Source organism: Nyctibius grandis, chromosome 10 (genome assembly GCF_013368605.1).
Source record: "Nyctibius grandis isolate bNycGra1 chromosome 10, bNycGra1.pri, whole genome shotgun sequence".
Classification (NCBI taxonomy): domain Eukaryota; kingdom Metazoa; phylum Chordata; class Aves; order Nyctibiiformes; family Nyctibiidae; genus Nyctibius; species Nyctibius grandis.
Genome location: NC_090667.1, coordinates 11186854 through 11199079, shown reverse-complemented (window position 1 = coordinate 11199079; position 12226 = coordinate 11186854). Strand labels below are relative to the sequence as shown.

The 12226-nt window shown below is 51.5% G+C and overlaps 1 protein-coding gene across 1 annotated transcript in view; it reads left to right on the top strand.

Moving 5' to 3' along the window:
• Nucleotides 1-12226, top strand: part of SH3PXD2B (SH3 and PX domains 2B) — a 79471-nt gene that overhangs the window by 20915 nt on the left and 46330 nt on the right. The gene's annotated exons all lie outside the window — the stretch shown is intronic.

The following is a 12226-nucleotide window of genomic DNA, read 5'->3' as shown; positions in this document are numbered from 1 at the left end:
AGCATCTGTGCAGTTTTATGGTGAGTGAGAGATGGAAATAAGAGCTGGGAGAGACAGAGATGGTGGTTCTGGGCTTGTCCTGCCCTTGCAGAGGGAGGTGATAAAGCTGAAGGAACGACGTGTTTTTCCGCAGTCCTGATTTCTCACTTTTTCTGTGCCTTTCATTCGATTACATCAGGCTGTCGCGGGTCTACCACGGTGCTGTAAATCACCGCTCCTGCGCCGGCCATGGAAAGCGCTTTTGGTGAAGGACATATTGCAGTCTTGGAGTCCCCTTGCAAAGTGAGGTGTAGACCTCTGTAGTGATCTCCTTGGGGTCCCAGTGGGCCTGGGGACAAGTGAAGAATTTATCTGCCTGCTCTTCCTTCCCAGCGCTCTGCTCTGTCCCAGAAGTGATGCTCCTTTCCTCTTACTTTCCTTGCATGTTTTTTTTTCCCCTTCTTCTATATGCTCTCTGCCCTGAGGCTTGCCTGGCTCCTCGTTCCCATCCCTAGGATCCAGCACAGACTTTTCCTGGGCATGTGGCCGGTGTCCTGTGGGAGGGACGAGGAAGGCAGGTGTGTGCCAGCTGCAGTGAGGCCGCTCCGTCGGCTGGACTAGGGGAGACCTGGCAGGGAGAGAAGGATGGGTGTGCAGGATCTGCCCTTCCTCCGTGATTCATGCCTTCCAGCCGGCCGCAGCGGGGAGGGGGACCTCATTAACTAGAAAATGGAGAGGGGAAAACATGATGTGGTGCCAGCGGGTGGATGCTGTGGGGCTCCGGCAGCCGGTCTGTGCCCGCCGTGGTGCCATGGTGACTCTGTGGTTTTCCTGCCAGCGGCTGAGGCTTTGCTTCTCCATCGCCACGGGGACGTTGCAGTGCTGCTGGATGCATGGTACCCCTTCTGCTCATCTTCCCATCACCTCGGGGCTTCCACACATCCCCAGGCTGTGGGATGCTGCTCTACACCCTGTTTTATGGTAACTTTTATATTCCGGTGTTATCTGGCATTGCAATGCAAGCAATAACCTACATGAACAATGGTCTTCCTTGTGTTCTGGTGGCATGAGGAGAGCCAGCATTTTCCCTGTCTTAATTCCACCTCCCTGAGCCTTTCTGCCTTACTGGTGCCATATCTTGAGGCCATTGCAAAGGGGGTGAGGCACTGAGCAGGGAACTACAAATTATGTTTATGGCTGTCTTTACCTGGCAGTGTGGAAATTAGATCTCAGAGATTAGGCTTGGGAGGTGTAATTAAGGTTGGTGGATTTATTGTTTTAATACTGCCTTTGATAGAATATTTAGAGTTTGGGCAAGAAAAAGCTTTCATTTGAATGCTATTTTTCGGTGCTGATACCATATTAAATTGGCCAAACCAGATGTATTTTAATATGCAAGGTGCTGTTACGCACCTTATGGAGAATTCCTTGCGCTCCCATTTTCCTCTGCAAGTTCAGCTTGCTGATCACTTACCATGAGCTGTGGCCTGATGGTTGACCTTTTCAGAGAAGAAGATGATATTTTATCATAGCAGACATTGAGAAATGCCTCCCTTGGCGAGCGGTTTGGGTTCAAAGAGGTTTGGGACCCCTCTGGGGCTGATCCCCCCTCCCCAAGCTGGCAGCAAACCAGCTCATATTCCCTATGGGCTTGGAGTGGCTCCGTGAGGGCCAGGAATGAGGAGGACGAGGGCGGAGGAGAGACCTCTCCTTGTCTTGTGCTGCAGGTGAATGTTCAGTTGGTTCAGCTATATTGCGCAACTTCACTCTCAGGCAGGTGGACAATGGAGGAAATGTTGTTTTTTAGAAGATTAAGTTCTGGGTCTTCCTTCCCTGTCTGAGAGTTTCTGCCTGTAGAGCCACTGCTGGCAGCAGGCATTGCCCCTCTTCCAGGGAGCACTGGGGGTGGAAACTACTAGCACCTCTGGTAGGGACCCAGAATCCTGGAGTTCTCACCCAATCTCAGTCAACAGAAAGTTGCAGTCCTTTATTTTTTAACTGCACACATACATGCTGGAAATGGCTGATGAAATGATCACTGAAGAAGGCTTTGTGTTTGGCCATGCAGAGTGCCAAGCCAGCTGGGAAGCTGTGCAGCTCTTCAAAACGGTGAGGTTTCCTTGTCCTAAGTTGGGAGGAAAGTTAATGTTTAAATTTTAGCAAAGAAAGAAACTCAGTTCAGTATGTGTAAAACGTTCTCTTGGTTTTTCACTATTAATTTTTTTATAAAAAAGCTTTCCCCTTGATGAGTCACTTAAAACATTTAAAAAATCCTTTTAATTTTAGTGGTTAGGTTTTACCGTCCAAATTGAAACATTAATCGAAATGGATACTCTTCTGCTGATCTTTCTTCTTGGCAAATCAGCGTTTTCCAGTTCCCCTCCTCTCCCCTTCCCACCTCTCCACCCACCTCCAGGAAATAAAAAAGTCCTGTTGGAAAGTTCCCAGGGAACTCCGAGGTTCCCGTCTGGGGGCGACTGCTTTCCACCTGCCAACAGGTACTGCTTTAAGCCCCAAAAACCATGGTGGTTTTTTACCAGTCGGTGAATTTGACCAGAGGCTTTTCAGGTTTCCTCTCTCCATATCTCTGTGGTGAGATTACACTTAGAGAAGAGCTCTAAGATTCAGGTGCTGTCAGGGTTCGTACTTCTTAGGGGTTTAGTTATGCTGGAAAACCTTGGCATTGCTTGCTCTCCCTCGGTCCTGGCTGGGTCCTGAAAAAGCAGGTGCAGTTCAAAGCTTGTAGTGTGGGTTGAATTTTGTGTGAAGTCTGCGTTCTCGTGTTTAAATGCACAGAAAGCAGCAGGGTTGCTGCACTTTGCCTGCTGCTGGGGCTCCTCCACGGTGCCGCTGTGTTCGCTGGCTCCAGGCCCTTGGAAAGGGCAGATGTCCCAGGTTAGGACGGTGTCCTCGCTGGAGTTGCGTTGCACCTTGCTTTATGCAGTCCCAAAGGCTCCCCATACCCCAGCTCCGCTGCTCGGTGCTCGTACAACCCTTCCAGTTAAGTGCATTAACTCTTCCATGAGCCGCAAGGCCAGTCTCCTCCATCAGACATCACTTAACGGCAGTGTCCTGGTTTTGCAATAGGCGGAGACTCCTGGCGAGCTCCGGCCCTCTGGCAAGGACTCGCCGAACTCAGAAGTGCTCTGAGTCAGACTGAGGAGAGACCTTATCGCTCTCCACAACTACCTGAAAGGAGGTTGTAGCGAGGCAGGTGTTGTTTCTTCTCCCAAGTAACAAATGATAGGACGAGAGGAAACGGCCTCAAGTTGTGCCGGGGGAGGTTTAGGTCGGATATGAAGAAAAATTTCTTCACCAAAAGGGTTGTCAAGCATTGGAACAGGCTGCCCAGGGAAGTAGTGGAGTCACCATCCCTGGAGGTACTTAAAAGACATGTAGGTGTGGTACTTAGGGACATGGTTTAGTGGTGGACTTGGCAGTGCCAGGTTGATGGTTGGACTTGATGGAGGAATACAAGGCCAGCATGCTCTATGAGGGAGACGTTCTGCTGGTGCAGAAGGAGGTGGGGTGGGGATGCTGGTGGGTTCACGCAGGAGCTGGGCTGGTTCGTGCTGTCCATGGGGCTGTCTGGTCTGAGCTCCAGGGTTCGCTCAGCTTCTGTCTCTGCTAGACAGAGAGCTCTATGGAAAGGAACATGATCATGCTGAGGACTAAGGCATATCTGTTTCATATGGAGACCCTGGTTTTGGCAGTTAAACCTCGCGGGTTTACAGTGTCTCGTTTTCCACCTGTGTAATTGCACTGGCTGCCGTTGAGCTACTCTTGATGCATACCACCATGAACTCGAGCAGAATGAAATCGTCCCTTGCGTGGAGAGAAAAGTTTCTCCACATGGGCCTTTCTGCTGACTGTGCTTGCTTGGAAGATGGGGTTTGTGTTTAGGGAAGGAACAGCAGGGAAAATAAACAGTTAGCAAGAAGTCTGATGCAAGACAGGGGTCATGAGCTGGTGTTTATGACCAGCAGCACTCTCCCAAGTGGTAGGACTGCACCTTTTGCAGTCCTGCCTGTAGCTCAGATGCCTCCTCCTTTATCTCATCATGTTTGGGCCTGCCACAGATTTAAAACTTTGCATTAATTTCAGGGAAAGAATGTACACTGGTCTGCTTCTCCTCATCTGGAGTGGGGAAGGTTTTAGGAAGAGAGGGGTTGAAGAGAAATTGGGTCATGAGCTATTTGGGGGAGAAGCTAGGGACGAGTCATCCTGAGTCTTTGGCAAGTGTGCAGCTCGGAGTGGGGTGGCATGCCCATGAAGTCTGTCTATGAGTGGTCACTGAAACGCTTGACTGAAGGTTGCCACTTGGTGTGAAGAACAGTGTTAGATCTGAAACTAGATCTGGTTGGAGTGTTTGAGCACAGCCCTCTCCCTTGCTGCACCTCAGCTGCTCGACACATGAAATAGAGTGAACGCGTTGGTATTTCTCCACTGTTGTTTCCATTTCCACAACAGAAACAAAATCTCGTGACTTCCCAGTCTTTAGGGGAGACCTACTTTGGGATGCTAGAGAGGAGGATGTAGGGGAATATGAACTGTCATTGCAGCTTCCCTACGGCTGCTGCTGCGGTGACAGCTCCAGCAATGGTTGTGGTGGTGGTTCTGTGGTCTTTGGCCCCAGGCTGGGGCAGGTGGCACAGCTCTTCCCTGCTCTTTCCAGGGAACTTCCCAGCGTGACACAGCCCCAGCTGTGCTGGAGGGATGTTCCCATGGAAGGGATGGGGAAGAGGAAGCGGCGCAGACCAGCGTGTCACCCCGGGGTATTGCTGCTCTGTTCCCAAGCATGTCTACCGGCAAGAGTCATTTCCTATGGCTGGGTCGCTGTGGTGAATTATGAATGCTGTACTGGTTGTTTGGTGGTGTTAATGCTCTGCTCCTGGTGCCTGCATGGAGTGCTGCAGCTTTCAGTGCTCATTGGTGCAGTCTGGGACCTGCCTACCCAGCCTAGTGCCTAATCTAGAGGCTGCAATTATCAGAAATTAAGTGGAAAATGGATTAGTAAAGTGCTGCAAAGAGAATTATGGCTTCCAGGATTCAGCACCAATGAATCAAACATAAAAAGCAATATATTTTAATCACCCAAGAAGCAGACAGAGGGATCAGCGGCTCTGTGAGGAGGCTGTGTTAATGGAGATTGCTTGGTGCTCTTCTCCGAATTTGAGGTTTTCTTTTTCTTTTTTTAAACACTAAACTCTCTCCTTAGTCTCTCCCAAAAATATTCTTGACAGGCTTACAAAAGCAGAGGAAGCAGGCAGTGCTTTTTGGGAGTTGTTTGGGCCATCCAAAAATGGGTGAGGATTCTGGATCCCACCTTCTCAGGGTGTCTCACGTGATGCCTTACTAGAGCTGGGTTTGGGGAAGGTGCAGCTTTGTCTACCCTCTGCTTCCTTTCTGGGCGCCTCAGAGCGGGCACCCAGAGCTTCTTGTTGCTTTTGAAAACATGTTGACTTTGAACATTGTAAAACGTGATTTTTTTTTTAATGCTCTTGGAAATAAACTTTGTAGATGAGCACAGAACAGACAGAAATCTCTGCGGGGGCAGGGCCTGGCTTGACCAGAGAGAGATGTGTCTGGAGATGAGGGTGTTTCTCTTTCTCCTTCCACGACTCTGTCTTTCGCCCATCTGCTGCAATTAGCATATGGTGTTGGTTGCGATGGCGACCAGAAACTCCCATCCTCTCATCACTAATAAACAAACATGATAATCTTTTAGTGCTTTGTGGGGGTTTAAGTTTCGAGGCTGGATGATAAAACAGTAGGCTCCTTACACCGAGGTTAACACAGGCTTTTAGGGGTTAGGTGCTTGGGCCGAGTGCCTCCTTCGCTGGGAATCCCGGCGGCCCTGGGGAGCGTGCAGTGCCCATCATCATCTGGATTGCTTAAGCTGGAGAGGAGCGTGGCTGAGGTTTCTGCTCAGAGAATCAGTGGGTGCTCGGGCTGGAAACCTCTCCCGTCCTGGCAGTGGAAGCTTTTTGCCCAGTTGCTTTTGGAGGACCATTGCGCTTGGACCAAACCTGTGGACGTGAAGCTGCCACGTCTTCCAAGCCCCCACGTGCTGGCAGATCCTGCCGGCTCCCCGGGTTGGGTCTGTGGGGTTTATGAGCAAGAGCCCAGGGTAGCACAGAACTGGCGGTGGCTCGGTCCTGGGGCTGCCCGGGGCTGGGGGTGGAAGCGTGGGCAGACGGATGTGTCCTGCCTGGCCCCGTGCCCGCTCCCCTCTCCAAGCCAGTGAGCTATTCACAAGCACCAGTGTCTCCTTCTGTCTAATGCTTCCTGTGATTTCATAGGAAATTTCTCTTGCAGTGGCAGCTGCTGCCAATTTGTGTAGCCCTTTTTTTCTCTGACTTCAGTTAATTCTTTTTTGTCTATTGCTGAGTGATGCTTAAGGTTTTCCATCAGGTTTTCACAATCCAGCCTCTGTCATGCCATTTCCTAGTGCTGAGGAGGTCAGGATTGCCTCTGCCTGGTGATGTGTAAAATGCCCTTGAACTCATCCCTTGCACCAGAAAAGCAGGGACTGGGGAGAAACTGTGGACACCAAGAAACCACTCGGTTTTGCTGCCCTTCAGCTCCTGTTGCTGCCTTTGGCCAACCAACTCGCTTTGGCCATTGAACGGGCGTTACGTGGTGCCGCACCAGTAGAATGAGTCCTTCCCCAGGCTTGACCTCCTGAGCTCGGTATCGCCACACTTGGGACCTGAGGTTGCTCTGTGTTGGTCCTTCTGTCTTCTGGGCTGTTGTGTTTTCACCCCATTTCCTTGTAGACAGTCCACATGGATGCAGGCAAGGTGCTTCTTGTAGGATCGCAAAGAGACTAAACATCATCAGCAGCCTGTGAGCTGCTGCCATATGTCATTCTCTTTCCCAGACTCTCTGCTTGGCAGATATTCCCTGAATCAGCTGGCTCCGGGGCACGAGGGTGCTTTGATCTGCAGGAGTACGTTTGCAAAGTCTCTGTTTCTCAGCGCGCAGCCGTGTCCCTTGTCACGTCCCTGTGGGGCCGGGGTGCTGCCGGGATGGTGGGTGGTTGCTGGACCTTTTTCCCTTTCCCATTGTGTTTGGAGATCAGTAGGATGCTGACCCTCAGTGGATCGAATTTGGAGGAAGATTCTTCTTCCCATAAGAGGAGACCTGACTAATGCCCTGCTCAGCGCATGGAGGTCAGAGTGAGCAGTGCCTGTGAATGTCCCCAGCTGGAGTCCACCACCATGGGGACGGTGGGGCACACGGTGTGCCCAGCTGCCTGTGGCATTTGCCCCACTGAGGGATGGGGCCAACGGGGAGTTTGGGAGTGTGGGATGAGAGCAGGCTTGGGTCGGACCCATCTTTCCCCCATGGCAAGCTGCTGCCTTCTCTCAGCGGGGAGACTGTTGCTCTCACAAAGAGTCTCCTGTGATTCTGCTGCCGCACGCTCAGCCAGACTCTGAAGCCTTTTGTTGAACTCCTTTTTTTTTTCCCCTTTTCCCTTCGGGTGGTGTCAAAAGCTGACTGCTCTGCTCTGGGTAACGGACGCGTCTGGTGGAGGCATGGGTTAGGTCAGCTCAAGCTTGCTAGACCAGGAAGGAGGAATGTGGTTTTACAGCGAACCTCCATCACACAGCCAAAGCAAATCCTGTCGGTAAGTGAAGGGGGAACTTCCCTCACCCTGTGCCTGTGATTACGGCTCACGGCCTGGCTCTGACATCGGCTCCTGGTGTTGCGCAAGAGTGGAAGGGTTTGCTCACCTTGCCTGGGTATTTCATCACGCCCCAGCCCATGCTGGTATATCTTGCTGTTTGGTGACGTGAACCAACGTCCCCTCCGTAAGCTGGCAAAGACCTGCTTTCTCTTCTGCAGCCCTGGTACGTGCCACGCAAGCCCCAACACTCAGTAATGGGGAGTCTGGGCTTTAGAGCAGCTTGACAAAAGCAAATCCCACAGTCCCCCGGCTGCAGAGGACTTGCTGCAGGAGTAATCCCGTGCCCTTCTGGTTCATTGTTATCGGGGGAACGCAAGACCTCTGTGGTTACCATTTCACCCTGACATTTTTCTTTCCGCCAGATCAGATTTAAATGAAAAATAGTATTTTTTTTTCTCACCTTTCTGTGTTAGAGTGGAGAACTTTTGCACTTAGAAAGCAGAGAAAAAGAAGCAAAGTGATGACACACCTTATTACCTACTGGCACTTGCCTTGAGGGTGTTTTTGCAGAGACTTCTTGGAGTTTGATTCTGGCTGGGAAGCGATAGATCCTGCTCATAGGCTGTTAGATCTGGGGCCCTGCTCCTCCAGCAGACCTTTCCCTCTGGCATTACACCATCAGCTCTCTTTGGGCAAAGCCCTTCCTGAGTGCTGTCCTTCCCGGGAGTACTGCTGAGCACGTACAGTCCCCGCTCCTTAGGATCCCCTGCAACCCGCAGCACTCTTAATTGATTCAATTAGGATATTATCTGAGGAGTTTCCTGTTAATGAAGAAGCTGTCTGCCAATGTGTTAGCTGTTGATACAAAGCTGGTTTTGAAAGGCTCCTTCTCCCCGGGTGGCCCCGCAGCGTTATCGCCTGCCCTGTTAATGGGCAGCTCGGCTGTGGGGACAGCGTGCTCCCGCGTGTGCGCAGACCTTCAGCTGTGGCTCACTCCAGAAAGACTCGCTGCCCAGATGTCTCTGGGTTAATAAGAAAAACAGCTAGTTGATAAGATAAATTGGTGGTGGAGAAATAGCAGGGTAGACGTGGCTCTGTGCCCTGTCCTGACGTGCTGCTGGGGGGGGCCCCGCTGCGGCATCGGTGCCCCAGTGCTGGCTTAGGGAGCCAGTGCCCGGCAGCTGTGTGATCACCCCCATCCAGCATTACTGCAAAGGAGTTGATGAAAAGTGTGAGACAACAGCTTCCTGCATAATAAAAGCATGCCAAAATGCTTTAAACTGCATCCGCTCCTTTTTTTTTTTTCCAAAAGATTCTGTCACAAATACTTTAAAATAATCTTGGAAGGGGAAAAACAATAGGGTTATTGTTTCTTTGTTCCCTTCACTTTTCTCCCTGACCTGGCTTAGTGCACTGCCGAGAGCCAGCCTGGCTCTTGGCCCCTCCGTGCTCTCCCGTGCTCCGCAGGGATAGCTGTGCTCAGAGGGGCTGGGTGTCCATCTGCCTCCCACCTGCCTCGTCTGCCCCTCTCCCTGGGATCTTGGATGGCCGGGCAAGTCCTCCCTTCTGGGAATGTGATGTGAGCAGTCGTCTTTGGAGCTTGGATGGAAACCCTCGCTGCTGACATGGTTTGTGGGAGTCTCCCTGTGCCGACTGTCTCCCTTCCACAATTCCTTGCCTGCCAGGGAGCACGTTTCCCTGCCGAGGCCGGGGAGAAAGGTGCTCTCCTGGAAAACCTGCCCTGCCTCGTCACTGGTATGCCTCCATTTCTGGAGACCATCTTCTGATGCCTCTCTGTGCATCCCTCTCCCAGGGCTTGTGGGGTTGCTGCACTTTTACCCTTTTTCCATCCCTTTTCCGGGGCTGTGCCTGCTCTCCTTGCTTTTCCTGGGGAAGAGCACTCTAACAACCTGTGCCGTAGTCCCCGTCCTGCAAAATCAGCAGGAACAAGATGGACCAGAAAGGGTACAGAGCTTCTCAACACCTAGAGACCTGCCAGCTGGCTTCCTCTGGGTCTCTGGAGCATCTCCCAGCTCTGGAGCTGACCTTTTCCCATCACTGCTCCGTGCTTTTCCTTACTGCAGCTTTACAGTGTGTAGTGCTATGGAACAGCCGTCAGCCTGTGACCCACGGACTGGATTCCTGCAGACGTGTGCTCTTGTATCCTGCTAATGCAAACTGCCTGCCATGGTTACAGCCGGTGCTGGGATTGTTTTCTTTGGAGTGGTTTTTTTAGCTGTTCTTCAACCACAGGCTTATGTCTAGTAAAACTGATGAACTAGTATTTGCTGCTGCCTTCTCCGGAGCTGCGTGATGTAGCAGCCAGGCTGGGTGGGATCCGTGGGACCGACCCCTCTGTCTTGCTCCTTTCCCACCTTCTCTTTCTGTGCAAGCCAGAGGGTCCTCCAGGCACCTTGCAACCTCTTTTCCTCCTTCCAGCAAGAGAAGAGATAGCAGCTTGTGAGTGCACACGCATAATGGTACCAACCCACGGCAGGCGATGTGGTATCTGGTCTGGCTGGGCTGATGCTGGTGGCTCCGGGCTGGGCTGGAGGGGAGCAGGGTGGCTGCAGGGAGAGGGGCCCCATGCTGCCTCCTGCTCGCTGAGCAGCTGCTGCCAGAGGCACTTTCAGTCAAGCAAAAGGAAATGGAGAACTTCTAGGCTGAAGTTCTGGCCGGGTTTGGTGGGATCACATGGCTGGCAGCAGATCTGGCCGGAGGCACAGTCCAGGCACGTGCATACGGGAGAAAACAGAGCTTGCACCGTTTGTGCCTTGGAGGCTCTTGGTGCTCCCGGGAGCGAGAGATCCTCAGCTCGTGTTCGAAACTGAGAGGAGGGGAAAGCTTCCAGTGACTCAAGTATTGCGTTGCTTAACAGCAATCAGATGTGCGGCATTTGCGACTTGTTTTGCTCACCCTTCGCTGGTCACAAGCTTCCCTGAGCTCTTCCCAACAGGAAGAGCAGGGCCAGAGGCACCTCTCTGCCGTGGCACAACACGGCTGTTTCGCAGGGTAACAGGGATGTGGTGTCATCCTTTATTCTTGTGGACTGAGGGAAGAACAGGAGGGTGTTGCGTGCGCAGGGAGGCTGGGGAAGTGGTGCTGCCCTGGGAGCCTGCAGTGCCTCGGGGAGGCGAGTCCTCCCTCTGCCGTGCTCGGGCTCGCTTTGTGGCTGCTGGTAACGTCACCATAGTCCCCAGTTATTGCTGAGTCTGGAGTAATTTTCTTTGTTGTAAAAACCCTTAAATTCTTTTTTCGAGAAGGAGCTATAAACAGGGTCCATTTGTGCTTAGTGTCATCTTGGTTTTGAGTTGTCTTGTTTTCATTTTGAAGACAATATTTGAGAGCTTCTTTGGGTTTTCCTGTTGTCTTTGGGAGTGTTGAGGGAGTTTTTTATTCCTTCTCAAAATGTAGGAAGAATACCTCCTTCCTTCTGCTCCCTCTCCACCAAACCTCAAGAATTTTATCCTAGTGCATTTGAGATCCAAGAAAAAAAAATGCGAGTATTGCATGTACAGGGGTGCAGAGGGCTGTATCGACAAGAAGGGTTTAGCTTTAGCATTACAGTGCTTTAAACAAGCTTGTGTCTAGCAGTAGAGGAGCCCACAGCCCTTAGCTAGGAGCAGAGACCTCCTGTAAAAAGCATGTGGAAAAATAAGTGCCAAAGAACAAGAGCCTTGAAAAGCAAGGAGCCAGGTGGGACACATCCCCAAGGGGTGTTGGGACCCCGGAGTTTGGCTCTGCATGGACCCCCCACGGTGAAGGGGCTGCGATGTTACAGGAGGGAGCGTGACTTGTGCATGTGGCTGCTCGGTGATGCCCGTCCTGCCAGGCTGGGCGAGGGCTGCCTGCAGGTGCCTCTCGTGGGTTGAACGGCTCGGGCTCTGTGGTTGCATAGTTTCCTTTTTGCATGAAATACTTTAAAAATTAATTGTGCCAGAGTAGAATGGCTGTTTAGACTTTATAGGTGCTCAGGACACTTCCTGGGCAGGTTGTCTCCAGTGCTTCCATAAGTGCTTAATTATTTATGCAGAGTGCGATAGCTCTGGTAGGAGAGGGCAAGACCCATTTCAGATACCCTGGGGACCAGGGAGCTCTTCGGGTGGTGGGAAACAGAGTTCAGATCTATGCCCCAGAGAAAACGAGAGAGTTTGTACCTCCCTCCACTTCCTTCCAAAGGAGGGAGTATCTGAGAGGTTGGATGGGTGGCTGAGCATGCTCTTTCTCCTCTTCTGCTCTGTGTAAAGTGCAAAGCCCAATCCAAATGGTGTTTTCCAGCAAGACCAAGTAAAGGAAATGCTGAGGACATGGATCCTGCCAGGGCATTGGTATTAAGCATCATAGCAGCTGCAAGGAAGTTGTGTGCATGTGCTGAAGCACCAGTGCAGGCACCCAGCAAGAGCAGGAGCTGGTTATCACCTCTCTTTGCTGACCAAACATCCTAAGTGCAGTTGCATCAGTCAGAAAATTATTTGTTTTAATTCTGAAGATCCCATAAAATGTTCATCCCTCAAAGCCTGGGTAGCACAAAGCGTTCGCCAAACTTGACGTGTAACTTTATGGCCTTTTTCAGGCAAACATGAGTCTGTACTGTGAATCCAAGTCAGCTGTAGT